This window comes from Dasypus novemcinctus, chromosome 22, assembly GCF_030445035.2.
Source record: "Dasypus novemcinctus isolate mDasNov1 chromosome 22, mDasNov1.1.hap2, whole genome shotgun sequence".
NCBI classification, from domain to species: domain Eukaryota; kingdom Metazoa; phylum Chordata; class Mammalia; order Cingulata; family Dasypodidae; genus Dasypus; species Dasypus novemcinctus.
The window spans coordinates 71,994,795-72,010,570 of NC_080694.1; the positions used below are offsets into that span (position 1 = coordinate 71,994,795).

Sequence of the window (15,776 nt, forward strand, 5' to 3'; positions counted from 1 at the left end):
ACTGATAATTCTACTATGGAACCATTGTGATTAGTAATGGAAGAAAATGTAGCATTGATGTGGAGAAAGTGACCAGGGTAGCTACTGAGAATAGAGAGAGTGGAGAAGAGATATGATGTGGGGGCATTTTCAGGACTTGGAGTTGTCCTGGGTGGTACTGCAGGCACAGTTGCTGGAAATTGTATGTTCTGCCATGGCCCACTGGGTGGATGGGAGGAAAGTGTAAACTATAATGTAACCCATTATCCATGTGGTGCAGCAGTCCTCCAAAATGTATTCACCAAATGCAATGAATGTCCCATGATGATGAAAGAGGTTGTTGATATGGGCGGAGTGGGGTGAGGAGGGTGGGGGGCATATAGGGACCTCATATTTTTTTAATGTAACATTTAGAAACAATAAAGAGAAAAAAACTAAGAAAAAAAAAGAAGTCCCATCTTATGTAAATTGTCTCATAATATGTATTTAGAGGGAAACCTTTCCAAATCATTTCATGAAGTTAGGGTAACTAGATTCTGAAACAGGGTAAAGGCTGTACAATAACAGGCTGATTTCACTTTAAAGCATGTATGCAACTGACCTAAAGAAATTATGAGCAAGAAGAATCCAACAATGTAACTTTGAAATTGTTATGATCAAATAATATTTGCACAATAAAAGTGAGGATGGATCTGCATTAATAAACTTAACAATGTAATTCAACACCTTAGAAGACTGAAAGGAAAAAAACACACATTTGTCTCAGTCACAAAAAAATTTTTACTAAATTTCAACACATATTTATTACTACAAAAATTCTAGTAAAGTAGGAATAAAGGGAGACTTCTTTGAGTTACTAATGCTATGTTCCTAAAAGTTAGAGCAAGCAGTCCTATAATGGATAAACTACACATTTACTCTAAGGTAACAAAAAGGACAAGGACACCTGCTATCACTGTATCATGCCTGCAAGTCCTGTCAGGTATGGCACAGAAATATGCGAGTGAAAATTGAAAAGCGATAGGTAAAATTCTTTTTAAATTTGTACTTAGCATAGCTTTTACATAGAAAAACAAAGAAAATCACTAGGTAAATTATTCACTAAAAAGAGAGTTTGCCAAAATTGCTGGACAATGATATACTAAAAAAGAAAACACAACTTTCTATAGCAATGAAAGTTATGTAGTATCCAGAATTAGACTCAACAAAGACATGTAAAGCCTCTATGTAAAAATAAACTCTGTTAAGGAGTAAAAAAGATTTGAATAAACAGAGTTATGGCAAGTCATGTCTTTGATTGGAAGACATTAAAATATATAAATTTTTCTTCAAAAAATGTATCAATTTAATGCCTTGAACTTGGTAAACTTCTAAAGATTGTATGAAAGTATTATTCACAATTTTCTAGCTTAATTTTGGTAAAAAAAATTACAAAAGGGAGAATTGTTCAAATTGACGTTAAAACATACTACAAGACCTATTATTAGAAAGTCATATTCCTGGTGTAAAAACAAAGAAAAATACCACAGGATTAGAAAAGATGTCTCACAGAAAGACCCAAGTATTTGTATGAAAAATTAATGTGTAATAACTGTGCTGCCACAACGAATGCTAAAAACTTTAGTAGTTGTTTGGGTAAACCCACATAGATAAATGCAGAAGAATGATATTGGATTTCTAACTTACACCTGGTAAAAGAGGAACTCTAGATGGATTAGGAAACAAAATTTGAAACTTAAAACTCCCACATTACTATAAAAGTATAAGAGATTATGTTTGTGACCTAGCAGTGAAGACTGGCTTATTATTACTATTTTAAAAAGAGGTTGTTGATGTGCGAGGAGTGGGAGGGTAGGGAGTGGGCTATATGGGAACCTCATATATTTTTTAATGTAACATTTAGTTTGATCTATGCTTTAAAAAAAGCCTTAAATTATGCAGTCTATAACCTGAGAAATTATGAATTTTATTATGATAAAATTAAGGATATTTTTTCAATGGACTATTTCATGTTAAAGTTAATGCATAGGTGACAGATTACTGAAAGGTGTTTGGGACAACTAAAAGTTATGTGGTATGTACAATATATAAGGAACCCCTATGAATAAAAAGAAAAATACAGGAACTTAGTTAAGAAAATGTGAAAAGGATAAACAGAGGCAGATTAATAGAAGATAAAACTCAAATGGTTGACAAAATGTCCTCATAGAGGAAATGTTCAAAATGCCTAGTAATCTTAGCAATGAAAGTTAACACCAGACTGAGCCACCCCTTCACACCTATCACCTTGCCCCAAGTTAGAAACCTGCATCATGCCAGTCAGCATAAGGATCTGTAGTGCAGGTAAAAGGAACCCTTGTGCTCCAGTGAGGATGTACCCACAGGTGCCCTGGGGAAAGCAGTGGGATGTTGAGCATGAGCTTTGTAGTCTCAGGTGCTGGAGGCAGAGCTGACAGCCAAGGAGCACCAAGGACTGTGGGAGTGGGTACAGGCTCCTGGAGAAAGCAGTGCCTGCCAAGACCATGGATTTGGACTTACAGTCTCCAAATTGTAAGAAAATAAAGTCCATTATGAGGTATCTGTCATTGCAGCCCTGGCGAACTAAGGTTCTCTAACCTTATAATGTTGCATTGGAGAGGTCCCCTCTGACTCCAGACCAGTAAGCAGCTGTAGACAGCATGGTCTTCTCTTCAGTTTCCCATGGTGATGAACTTTCCTAGAGACATGGCACTCAGGAGCAATGGGACAGTATCCTAAAATCATCATCATAGTGGCTGTAGGAACTAAGTTAGTTTGAAATGGCTTAAGCATGTGGATGGTGAGGAGGCATGAAAATGGTGAGTGGAGATGATTGTTTAAAAAATGGTCTCCAAGTATTTCTGATTCATGAACAACTTTTTAGCACTTCCACTTCATCACACTGAATGTCTTGTGGAATGTTGAAATATTACGTTTACATTTCAGCTGATGCTGAAAGTAACCAGCAAATCTACATGTGCTTCATTTTTTTTATTGACTTTGTAATAATATTACATTAAAAATATATATATATGAGGTCCCATTGAACCCTACCACCCCCACCCCATCTCTCCCCCCCCAGCAACACTCCCTCCCATCATCATGACACATCCATTGCATTTGGCAAGTACATCTCTGGGCACCCCCGCACCCCATGGTCAACGGTCCACACCATGGCCCACACTCTCCCCCATTCCATCCAGTGGGCCCTGTGAGGATTTACAATGTCTGGTGATTGCCCCTGAAGCACCATCCAGGGCAGCTCCATGTCCCAAAGACGCCTCCACCTCTCATCTCTTCCTGCCTTTCCCCATACCCATCAGCCATCATGTCCACTTTTCTCAATCCAATGCCACCTTTTCTATGTGGACATTGGATTGGTTGTGTCCATTGCACCTCTATGTCAAGAGGAGGCTCAGATTCCACATGGATGCTGGATGCAATCCTCCCACTTTCAGTTGTAATCACTCTAGACTCCATGGTGTGGTCGTTGTCCTTCTTCAACTCCATCTTAGCTGAGTGTGGTGAGCCCAATAAGTCAGATTGTAGGTGCTGGAGTCTGTTGAGGCTCAGGACCTGGCTATCACATTGTCAGTCCAGAGATTCAAATCCCCTAGATATATCTTAAACCCCAACACTAACTGCACCTCCAGCACATTAGCATGAAAGTCTTATGAAGAGAGATCCCATCTGAGTCCAGATTCATCACACATAAACACCAGTTCCAAAGAGGGGCCATCTGACCTGGTAGTTAACCCCATCGGCCATGACCATAACTCCCATGGGTCTCTTTAGCCCTCTAAGGAACCGATATCTGGGGGTTGTATCTGCTTTATCTGTCTCTCAGACTCTGCTCAGTTGTGCATAAGGGCAATCCTTCTGACAGCCTCCAGACTCTTTTTTAGAGACTCGTAGCCATATAAACTCATTTCTCCTTTCCATTTCCCCCTTACATTAGGTCAAACAGCATTTTAAAGTCTACATGTGCTTCATTACGCACATTTGAAAGCAAGCTGCTAGGTCACTAAGTCAGGCAATACTTGAAAGCAGAGGCTATGAAAGGGATTGATTCCGTGTTGGAAGAGGGTTTTATTCTATTTTATTTTATTTTTGGTGAAAATTGGTATGCTGTACAAATTTCACCCAACTTCCGGAAGAAAATGGAGGTACTTCCCTTCATTGAGAGAAAAAGAGAACTAGCTGTGGAGCTTGAGGGCCCCCCTTGAGTCTGAGAAGCCAACGATTGATGCGCCCTGATGTGGCCAAGCAGCAAGGAGCTGGGGGAGCGCGTGTGCTCTGGCGATGGGGAGGGGACAAAGGAGGCTCCTGTGTGGTCGGAGAGGCCAAGGTGGAGCAGAGTTGCCATGGCCCCGGAGCCGGGAGACAGGCAGTGTTCGGGGCCGAGTTCCAAGTCTTGGGGACTCAGCCAGGTCCCGGAGGGGCTTGTCTGGGCCCCGAGAAGGGTTCCTCCGGAAGCAGGGCCTGGCGTCCGGGCTCGTCCTCTCTCGGGTCCCACGTGCTGCCTTCGGTCTGAGGAGAGGCTTGGAGCTCAGCTGGAGGAGCCCTCACAGCGGGAGCCTTCAGCAGAGCCCCCCAGGGACCCTGCCCCGCCCCTTCCTCCAGCTCATAAAAGCCTCCTGCAGCAGGCGCCAGGAGCCTGGGTGGAGTCTCGTTTTGGCAGCGTTTTCTATCACAAGTAGGTGAGCAAGCATGTTTAACTGTTTGGCTGTGGTTCCATTGCTCTGAGAGAGACACTTTCCTGTGCTTGGTCTTTGGAGGAGAGACTAAGGGTGGGAGCAGAGAGTAAGGGCCCATGGGCTCTGGGGAGGGGCCTCGAGCTGTTCTCGGTGGTGGAGCGGGCTGAGTGCCTGTGAACCGGGGCTTCCTTATCTGCAGGTAATTTTACTGTTTCGATGATTCTCTATTAAATAAAGGACAGGCTATTTCATTATATGAAAAGGAAGAGACTAAAATGCCACTTGACTGCAGAGCATTGTGTCAGAAACACAGTTTGTGTGCCTTTCTAACAGGAAGGTCTTCTTGTGGTCTAGTATTCTTGATGTCAGCAATTATTTAGTGCCCCTGCTTGTTCATTGTACATGTTTGCTGTGTGATTTCAGTTACAAGTAAGGCATTGCATGATATACTTTGAAACCCTTATGTTTTGGAGAATCTGTATTTCCAAGATCCCTTTTTTGAGAACACTCTTTAATAACAGGCACTGGCTCCTTTAGAAGGAAGAGAAAAAGTCCCAGTGGGGAACCTGGGAGAAAAGATTTCTTAAAACTTTTCTGGATGCCTTTCCTTAGGGTTCATCCTGGCCATTCTGGAGATCTTACATGATGGGTCCCTGAAAACATCTTTTTCTTGTACTATATTTAATTTCCTGGTCTTGGGTAGGGGAAGAAGGGACAGTTTCCCTGTACTTGTATGAAATTATCTGTACTAAATATGAGGAATTCTGACCCATAGATTACACTGTGTGAAAGCAAATGCTTTGTCTATGAGAGGCAGCCATTATCTATATAGGATGATTTTAGTACCACCAGGTATATGTGGTTCCAGATTTGGAGACAGAATTTTTTTACTCTTAGGTTTGGCACTTGTTCACTGTGCCCTTTTTAAAATCAGTTATTTGCTGTAACTTAGTTTCTACAACTCTAGCTCATGATTACTATGAGAAGAAAAACAATATGTTAGGTATGAATGTTTTTTGAAAGTTATACAGCATCGTGAATATGTAAGGAAGGGGAGAAATCCCTTTTTTTTTTTCATGGAAAATTCTGCTGTAGTGCTTGATATTCCAACAGTAGTAATCTGATGTGGGCTATGGGTTGGAGGCTCTTTGTCTCTTCAGAGATGACCTAAGCTGTCTGACTTGTGGGTGTGAGATGATAAGAGGCTGCAGTCCTGCCCTTAGTGACCATGGCAATGACTCCAGTCCCAGGAAACAGTTCAACAAAGCAAGGTCTATAAACTTTAAGTATTCGGGGGAAATGCAAACAAAATATACTAAAAGCTTATCTAGAATGTATGAAGTCCATGCTAAAAGCTGACCTAAGATGTGGAAGATATATATGCTAATTCAAGCCTATTGAGAATTAAAACAAAGGGACCATGTAACCTTTCCTCTCTGTATAAAAGAAACTCAAAAGTCTTGTTTGGGTCTTGGGGTAGGATTGAAACAGAAAGCTCCCGAGTCCGGCCGGCCATCAATAAACCATTTTTCCTTCTCAAAATCATTTCTGAGTCCTGGCCTCTCTATACGCAAGTAATTGAAACTCTCTCAAATTCTACAAAATTTTTGGTGACCACAAAGGGACTGCAAATGAAGGCCAGAGATGGTAGCATTCTGCTGCCCCTTCCAAGTCCCTGAGGAAGCTGGGAGGACTCGGGTGAACCCCAAATCTGGGCACCCCTGGATTAAATTTAATCCAGAAAAGATATAGGCTCTGCTGGAATCTTCCCAACGAAAATTGGGGGCAATGGAAGGTCTGAAGAGAAGGATTCTGGGAAAGGAAAAGAACTCTGAACATGGAATTTAAAACTCTCCGAGTGAGCAGTCTGGAAAGCCCTAACTTTAAATGCTAGGAAGGGGAGGCTGATCACCTCCCGAGAGAACCCTAGTAGCCCCAGAAAATTGGGGGTAAGCTGTTCTCTCTAAGTCTGGAAAAAGGAGAGAAACCAGGAGAAAGCCCTGGTGTTTTGGGTTTGTCTAACTGCATGTTAGAATCTTGTACTTGTCTCACATCCACTGAAGGAGTGGAGGCTTAATTTTAATAAGAAGGGCTATTTATAGGTTCGAGTCCTAATGTCCTGGAGAAAAACTGGGAAAAAGCCCTGGTGTTTTGAGTTTGTCTAACTGCATGTTAGAATCTGGTACTGGTCTTATATCCACTAAAGGAGTGGAGGTTTGATTATAATAGGAAGGGCTGTTTCTAGGTTCAAGTACTAACATCCTGGAAATTGGTCTGGATTAAAAAAAAAAAACTTGGTTACAGGAAATCGATCAGCTTTTCTAGTGAAGCTTGGTCTGGGTATAAAGTTAAAAAGTGAAAAAGGTCTAGCTGAAATCTTTTGTTATGGTGCTAAATTGTGAATGAATTCACTTTATACCAAATGTTAAGTGTTCTAAGGTTTGTGATGGCTGTGGGGGCAGCTATGCTGAAAATATATATATAGAACTTGCAGGTCAGATTAGTGACCTTTGTGCTTCTGGCTGTGTCAGCTCAATGCTAGTGTTGGAGTTGTGTGGTTATGTAAAGTAGAATTCAGTTGAGCTGGGACCCTCCCTTGCCATTGGCAAGGGGGTGAAATGATTATGGGGCAAAAGTGAGGAGTCTGGATGTTTTCCAAGTCTAGATGTTTGTGCATGCTCTGCTCTCTTGTCTCTGGTCCGCCCCTTTGCCGGGGCTTGGAGGCCATCTGTGTCCACACCACGCACCCAAGTTTGTTGGGGCTGCCCCAGTCAGGGAGGCTGGGTCCCCTGGAGAGTTGCTGAATTTGGGTAGGTTCTGTCTGCCCATTTTGGCAGAAAGCTGGAAAGGGGGGCGGCTTGCCCCTTTCCAGTGAGTCCACACCTTCTATTCATAAGTCGCATTCCTATTTGATTGTTGTGCACCGGACTGCCTGGAAAGCGGGGAAGTGAAGGGGGTAAAAAGCAGAATCAAAATAAATGCAGTAAAAATTCCTTCCCTAGGATGTCAAGGCCAAAATCTATCTCTCTCTAAGACTGTAGAAATACTTTAGAATGTTTTAAAAATGTTAAATTGTCTGAAGAAAAGAGACTAGGGCTTGAAACAATAGACTGCTAATCACTGATAGCCTTTTCAATGGTCTGGCTGGGAACTTCAGGGTTGTGAAACTACAGAGGAAGAAAAAAAAAGGAAGGAAATGCCACTTTAAAATCTATGTTTGACTTTTGTCAGTTGCTGGCGCCTAAGAATTCATGGTAAAAAGGTAGTTTAAAATGAATCTTTAAATGCCAATACTCTCTTGCTGGCGAATTAAATGCATAACTTGCAGATGAGAATTTGTTCCATTACCAAGAAAAGGCAGGACTTCAAAGAATTGTTACTAATAAAATTCTTGTAGCTTAATTAATAAAGGTATCCAATTCACCTTAAGGTTAAAAAAATTAATAAAAACTGTAACTGAGTTAAGATCATTTATAAATGCATTTATATTATAAAACAGCAAAAAGATGATAACAAATTATAGCTGGGTGAATTTAGCCTGAAACTATTATTTAAGTGTAAATTCTAAACTAACCTTTCCTTTGTTTATGGTTACTTCAAGCTTCACCTCACCCCTTGCCTTTGCCTATGGTTATTTCATAATAGCTTCTGCCCCTACAGTCCAGAGAAAAGCTGGGGCATCTCTGTCTCCTGTCCTGGTATTAGTAACCCTTTCTCTCATGAATTCAAGTGCAAACTAAATAAATTGCTGCCTGGTGGAATATTAGCCCTTTGGTTTAAATGATCACTGGAGTTTTATTATCTCCAAGGACTGGGGGGAATAAAGGAAGTCTCCTGCTTTAATTGTCAGTGTTCCTAAGAGTGGCAGTTCATGAAAGAATCCAGTCTGTCTCTCTGAAGCTTCAAGAATTAATCTTGTTGCCTATCAAAATTCTGCTAAATTCAAAGTAAAATATAAATTTCTGAAAAAAAAGAGAATTGTGTTGGAGCATTGAGAACATTTTAGTTACAAGCCATTAATTAAGAAAGAAAATTCTTGCATGAAACTGCATGGTCATAGTGTAAAACTGCACAGTCATAGTGCAAATTAAGAAAAGTTTCAGGAGTCTTTGAAATGTTTTGCAGTCACACTTATTTTGTGAAAAATGGAAGTTTTAAGTAGCTCAAGTTATGTTTTTGTGTCAAACTATTCATGTCTGCCTATTTGCTCAAATTGTTGAGGTTAAATATGTAGTTATATAAGTAATATATATTTCTGGACCCCAAATTAAGCTAAACAGTATATAAAATGCAAATTATATGTAACATCAATGAGTTGTTTCTGTGTCTAACTCTTCGTGTCTGCCCATTTGCTCAGTGTATGTCTTCATACATCAGAATGATAATATCAAATTAACAAATGAAAATTCTTAAAAGAGCTATATTCAAATTGTTAAAAGTAAATATGCAATTATATGTGAATAAATATTCTTGGAACCCAAATTAGACTAAGCAGAATGAAAAAGTCATATAAAAATCTGATTATAGGAACTATTGGGAAAGGGCCTCCTCTTTGCAAGAGCTTTGAGGAGAAGACTAGGTGTGGCAAATTAAACCTATCTACTAAGCTAAGGAATTAAGAAACAGTTTGTCCTGTAATTTCCCAGTTTAAATCTTTTGTCAGCCATAAAATGTAAAAAACAAAGATTAGTTTAGTTTTCACATAAGGGAAGGAAGTATTGATTAATGTAACCTGGCAGCCTACTGCCTCAGTCTCCCATTCCGGGGGTTAAACAGCAACAAAGGAAACCAGTTTAAGCCAGTCCTATAGGCAATAAAAGAATGCCCAAGAAAGAGCTATGTCAATACCAATTCAGAACTAAATTCCATTCCTTATTTGACAAAGGGGAGCAGGTGAAAACTAAAATGGTTGGAATGTGATAGAGGAAGTAGTTAAGTCACAAACTTTTGCCCAGGAAAGTTAGATATTCTCAGATTAGCTGTAACTTCTGAAGTATCCAATTTATAGAGAAACAGAAGAGCTTGTGTGCTAGGCTTAAGGGTATAAATTGTGTCATTTTTCTTTGTTAGGGAGCCAGCCATATCTAGTTCTGTGCTCTTTCTTGCAAGATTGAGAATAATTTATTTTCTTCTCCACAATCAAGTGAGCCTTATTTTCTTCCAGAAGATTTCTTTCCAACAAAATAAAAGCAATTAGTGGCTCTATTGACAAATTTCAGTAAGTAAAGGAAAGTCCATAAAAGCTATGGAGAGATCTTTCCTGGATTATGATTCAATTAGTTTTGACTAGTTAAATGTTGAGATTACAGTCCACACTAACTCAGGAAAGTTTGGGTGACTTCTTCAAATCATGCTAGCGCTTCTGTTGTTCTCCTTTAAAGTAATTATTATGGCTTTTTAAATTTGTAAGCCCCAATAGATATACTCCTGAAGGTTTGGTCAAATTGTTTTGTTTAGCATTTTATCTCTAGCACATAATACCATGTCAGGCAAAGAGAAGAGCCTCAAAATATATTTGTTGAATAAAATGGGCAGTAAGGGCTAGTCTAGTGGGTAGGTCTAATTTCATCCTCTAAAATAAAAGAAAAGGTTTAAAAAACAAAAGAAAAAAAGAAAAGAAAGACACAATAATGCCTGGGAGTGGGGGAAGATGGATTGGAGAACAGATTGTGGGGATTCTTCTGTTGGTGGAATGAAAGTCAAAATAGAGAAGTACTTTGGTTTTGGTAATGTGAAGTACTATTTTAAGGGAATTTAAACTTTTCTTTCACATGTCCTCTCCACTCCCTGAACACATGTACACAGAGGGCATTGAAAAGAAATGTACAAATTAACTTCCTTCCCAATTTGGAATTCAATCTGTATTTTTTAACAGATCAGGGCAATCAATGAAGTCTATTGTTTGAATGAATACAGAAAAACTTATGCACATTCATTATTAAATTCATGTTTTATTTATCTCTCTGGATGTTATAATATGCTTCAAGCCATAAAATTACTTTTTCAAAATCCCTACAACCATTTTAATTTTATCAAGCATTTTTATTAGCTATCTTTAACTAAACTCTAGATTAGTATCCAATAAGAACACAAACATGGACATTTTAATTAATTTATAGCAGGGCCAGGAAATAACCATACTGGGAATCAATTGTGTAAATAAATAGATTCAAATTAAAAGAATTTATGTTTAGGTAAAATAGATTTAACTATCAATACACTGTAGGAATAGCACATTCCAATACCAGTCAGGAATGCAAGCCATAAAAGTTTGTAACTAGTTAAAATAGTCTGATTTAATGAAACTAAATTGTATTAAAAACTAGTGAATTATTTTTTTAGGTGGTACTGGGGATTGAACTCAGGATCTCATCCTTGGGAAGCAGGTGCTCAACCACTGAGCTACAGCCACTCCCCAAAAAGAGTAGTTTTTTGTTCATTTATTTGTTTTTAAGAAGCACCTTATAAAGTGTTCAACCACTTGGGCTACATCTGCTCCCTAATTAAATATTTTTAAAGAGAATTCAGTTGTCATCAGTAAAGGGAAATTAAATTTTGTCTTGCAGCGGAAAGTATACTAGTTTTGGGGGAAGCTAAGGCTTTTTCTACCTGCTTGCTGTATAACTTCTGCCAGACACTTTTTCCTGCTGAGATGCAGTGTTTTCATCTGGAAAAGTAGAATAATATTATTAATTGCCTCATCTGATTGATGTAACAAGTAAAGGAGGTGCTGCAGGGAAGTGATCAGAGAGGATCGGTGCCTTCTTCTACACAGCAGTTAACATTATTTGGCCACCATGAAGACATGGAGTCCTGCATTAGCCGAACGACTCCTGGATTTTCAAGATGAATGACCTGAACCAGTGGTCTCTAATATTATTTGTATGAGTATGTTAAAATACAGAGAATCTGATTCAGAGTTCAGGACATCTAATTCAGTATGTGTGTCACTAAAATTTATCATAGCAAAAATAAATAAGTAAAACAATATAAATATCCACCAGTAAGGGTGGGATATATGAAAAGTTTGCTATAATCATAGAAAATGTTGTATATAACTCAAAAATCATGTATCAGGAGAATATCACTATGGGAAATGATCATAATATGGAGCTAAAGGAAAAGGCCAGAAGTATTACATACATTCTAATTCTCATTTTAAATGTGTACACATGGAAATTGCATAGAAAAGCATACACCAAAATACCAGTAGAGATTTTCACTGGTGGGTATATTAAGGATTGTAAATATTTTTCTTTTCTTTTCTTTATTTTCTAATTAATCTAAAACATACACATTTCTTTTCATTAGAAAATGTAAAGCAAATGCAATGCAGTTGGAAAATATCATTTAAATGTGAACCCACCATATCTTTTAAAACAGCTCCACTCTAACGCACTTTACAGTCTGAAAAAGACAACTCTCCTGGAATTTTGACTTTTCAATCAATTTAGGAATTGGAGAAATCCCTTCTAAAAATGAACTGATGATTTATGTACAAACTCAAAAATATACTTAATTATCAAGATAGTTGAGCTGTTAAGTTCATAATACTCTTTTTTGGCCCAATTATCATTGACGCTGATGACTTAGAAGCTTAGTAGGTAGTTTGGTGATAATACTGATGAGTTGTTACTGAAGTAAAGTGTCTAGGAGACAGTAAAGTAAAGTGTCTGGATGCAGAGACAGGCTGTCCCCACAGTCCTCATAGGGCAGAGAGGTGTTTAAGAAAACCTGGAACTCTCAGAGTTATTAATATGAGCAAGAGGAAGAACTCCAGAGGAATACATGACTAACTCCCCATTTACAAAGTCCAGTATTGCACATATCTGTTTTACATAAGAGTGGGAACGATAGGCAGGGAGACAGGTCGAACAAGAGAGAAACAGAGAGAAAGAAGGAAGAAGGAAAGGAAAAAGGCAGAGAGAAGGTTGATGTTTTCAAAGCACATGCTCCAGTATATATATCTGAAGACCAAAATAAAGCAGAGGTTTTAAACAAGGTTGACAATTAGTAGGAGCACATGCTTTCTCTATGGCTCCTTAATTCCTGGTTGAAATTGATGGAAAGCAGGTCACTCTTTTTCTCTGCATGAGATTTACCATGCAGAGCAGCCTTCGATAATAGTTAAGAACTGAAATAGAAGATGCGACCTGCTTGCCATTCTAGGTTGGAAATATAGCTAATATGTGGTTGGACTAACCGGGTCTGTCCCCCTATCCAGAGTTTACTAGCTGTGTGATCTTTGACATGTTACAAAATCTTTCTGAGCTTTAAGAGCATTGTCTGCAAAATGAGGACAATAACATCCATTCTGAACAGCTGAGAGTATGGAAAGTCAAAAAGTACATGCTGCGTCTTACTGCAACACATCGAATCTGGAAAACTAATCTGTCTGCCTCAGTCTAACGGATTCTCTGGTCTTAGAAGCTGTCATAATCTGGGAGCCTTGCCTGTCACCTGTCTCTCCTGGCCTGGTATACACACTATAAAGGGGTTTGTGTCAGGAAACCATAACCAGTTACCTCCTCATTTTGTCTACCCAATAAAAAACAATAGAGTCACTGTCTGGTACCTCTTCTTTTCCACATGGCCTCTACAAATCCATAACTAATAAAATATAAAGTATTAAATGGTTTATCAGCCTTAAAAGATGGAAGGAGGGAGCCAGGGCAGCTCTAAAGAAGCTAATGAAGCCCTAAGCCTCTTCTACAAACTATTCATCAGCAACCATCACATTTCAAGAAAACATGGGTGGACCCAACCAGTCTTTATCAACAGAAAATTCTCAGAGAGTATGGTGCCCTTTGATGGTTTTATCTAATTTATAATTACCTGAGCTGTATATTTTATTGATATTTGATCTACAGTTGAAGCACTGGGTGGATCTCCATGTGTGTTGGCTGATAGTTGCATGATTTGCCTGAAGGTGCTATACTTCTGCTTTGGAACTTTTTTAAAATATATTTTTATGTATTTCTTAAAACATTTGATTACATAAATGTTACATGAAAAATAAGGGGAACTCCCATTTGCCAGGTTCCATACCCACTGCACATTTTCCCACATTAACAATATCTTTCATAAGTGTCGTATATTTGTTACAATTGAACACATTTTGGAGCTTTGCCACTAAGCATGGATTATAGTTTACATTGTAGTTTACACTCTCTCCTGCACAATTTTGTAAGTTATGACCTTACATAATGGCCTATATCTTTCATTGCAATGCCATTCAGGACAATTCCAAGTCCCCAAAATGCCTCCATATTACACTTATTTTTCCCTCTCTCTCCCCTCAGAAATTCCAGTAACCACTGCCTCCACATCAATGGTAACAGTACTTCCATTTCTAGAATGACAATAATTCTATAGTAGACTAGACTAAGTCCACTGTAGTCCATTCTTCATTCCCCAATCCTGAGGATTCTGGCATGTTGAAGCCCATCCACCTCTAATTGAGAGGTGGCTTAGAGCCCATGGGGCAGATGGATGGCTTGCAGTTGCAGATTCTCTCGTTTTTGTGATGGAGGCTGTCCATCATCATCATCTTTTTAGTTATCCTGGGTGAGTCCAGTGAACTGGAGTGCATGTGTTGCAACTCTGTTGAGATTCAGGGCCAAACTGGCACATGGAAACCCCAAAGATTTAAGTCTCTTGGACATATACCTGTCAAATGTAGTGCTAACTATAGAAGGAGCAGAAGAGACATGTGTAAGGAAGCCACAACTGAGTTCTGGTTTGGAATTTGATGTAGGTGGTAATGATTTTCATTTGTGGCATTTTTGTCTTTTTGTTTTGCAGACCATCACAGCACATGATCATTATAATATGTACTTCCTTTTGCCTGGTTCCCAAAAGGAAATCAGACAATCTCATGGAAGGAAAGAACCGAACAGCTCTTTCTGAATTCATCATCTTGGGATTCTCCAAACTAATTGAACTGCAGTTCTTACTGTTCACCGTCTTCTTCATGACTTATATCTGTACTCTAGGAGGAAATGTCTTCATTATTTTGGTGAGTGTGGCTGAGCCATGCCTGCACGCACCCATGTATTATTTTCTAGGGAACCTGGCCTTCCTGGACATCTGCTACACCACCACCAATGTCCCTCAGATGATGGTGCATCTCCTGTCAGAGAAGAAAAGCATTTCTTTTTTTTGGGGGGGGGGGGGTTGGCTCAACTCTTTGCATTCATTTTCTTTGTAGGATCAGAGTGCTTTCTCTTGGCAGCTATGGCATATGATCGCTACATTGCCATCTGTAAACCTTTAAGATATTCGGTTATGATGAACAAAGTGCTCTTAGTCAGTTAGCAGCCTCCTGCTGGACGGGTGGTTTCCTCAACTCAGTGTTGCACATGGTGCTGACATTCTACCTGCCCTTCTGTGGAAACAACCAGATTAATTACTTCTTCTGCGACCTCCCCCCTCTGCTGGTCTTGTCCTGTGGGGACACTTCTGTCAATGAGCTGGCATTGCTCTGCATTGGGTTCTTCATTGACTGGTCCCCTTTCCTGTGCACCGTCCTTTCTTACCTTTACATCATCTCTACCATCTTTACAATCCACCCCTCAGAGCGGAGACGCAAACCCTTTTCCACCTGTGCGTCCCACCTGGTTGTCCTTCTCTCCTACGGCAGCACTATTTTCATCCATGTACAGTCCATCTCCTCTTACTCATTGGAGAAGGACAGATTGATCTCAGTATTGTACACTATTGCTACTTCCACGCTAAACCCTTTAATTTACACATTGAGGAATAAGGATATCAAAGAGCTGTGAAAGCTGTGGGGAGAAAGTGGCAGCCATCAGCTTCCTTCTTTTGATAACTTTCACTCCCCTGTGACCAATAATCTAATATTGGAAAATTAACTTTTTAACCAGTCAGCTGTCTAGTGACACTCAGTTTAGAAGTTGATTGCACTGTTGTGACAGATATTGAACAGTTCTTATATCCAATCCTCAGTGTACATACTCAAGAGCTGTGGTGAAAGACACAGATGTGACTTGTTAGATTTAACATTCTCATTATTCTTTCCTCTCCTGTATCTTCCATTCAAATTAATGCTCCCTCTGTTTC

The 15,776-nt window shown here is 39.3% G+C and overlaps 1 pseudogene; it reads left to right on the top strand.

Moving 5' to 3' along the window:
• Positions 1 to 14,513: 14,513 nt before the first annotated feature.
• Positions 14,514 to 15,522, top strand: LOC139437359 (olfactory receptor 5V1-like; annotated as a pseudogene).
• The last annotated feature ends 254 nt before the right edge of the window (positions 15,523 to 15,776 follow it).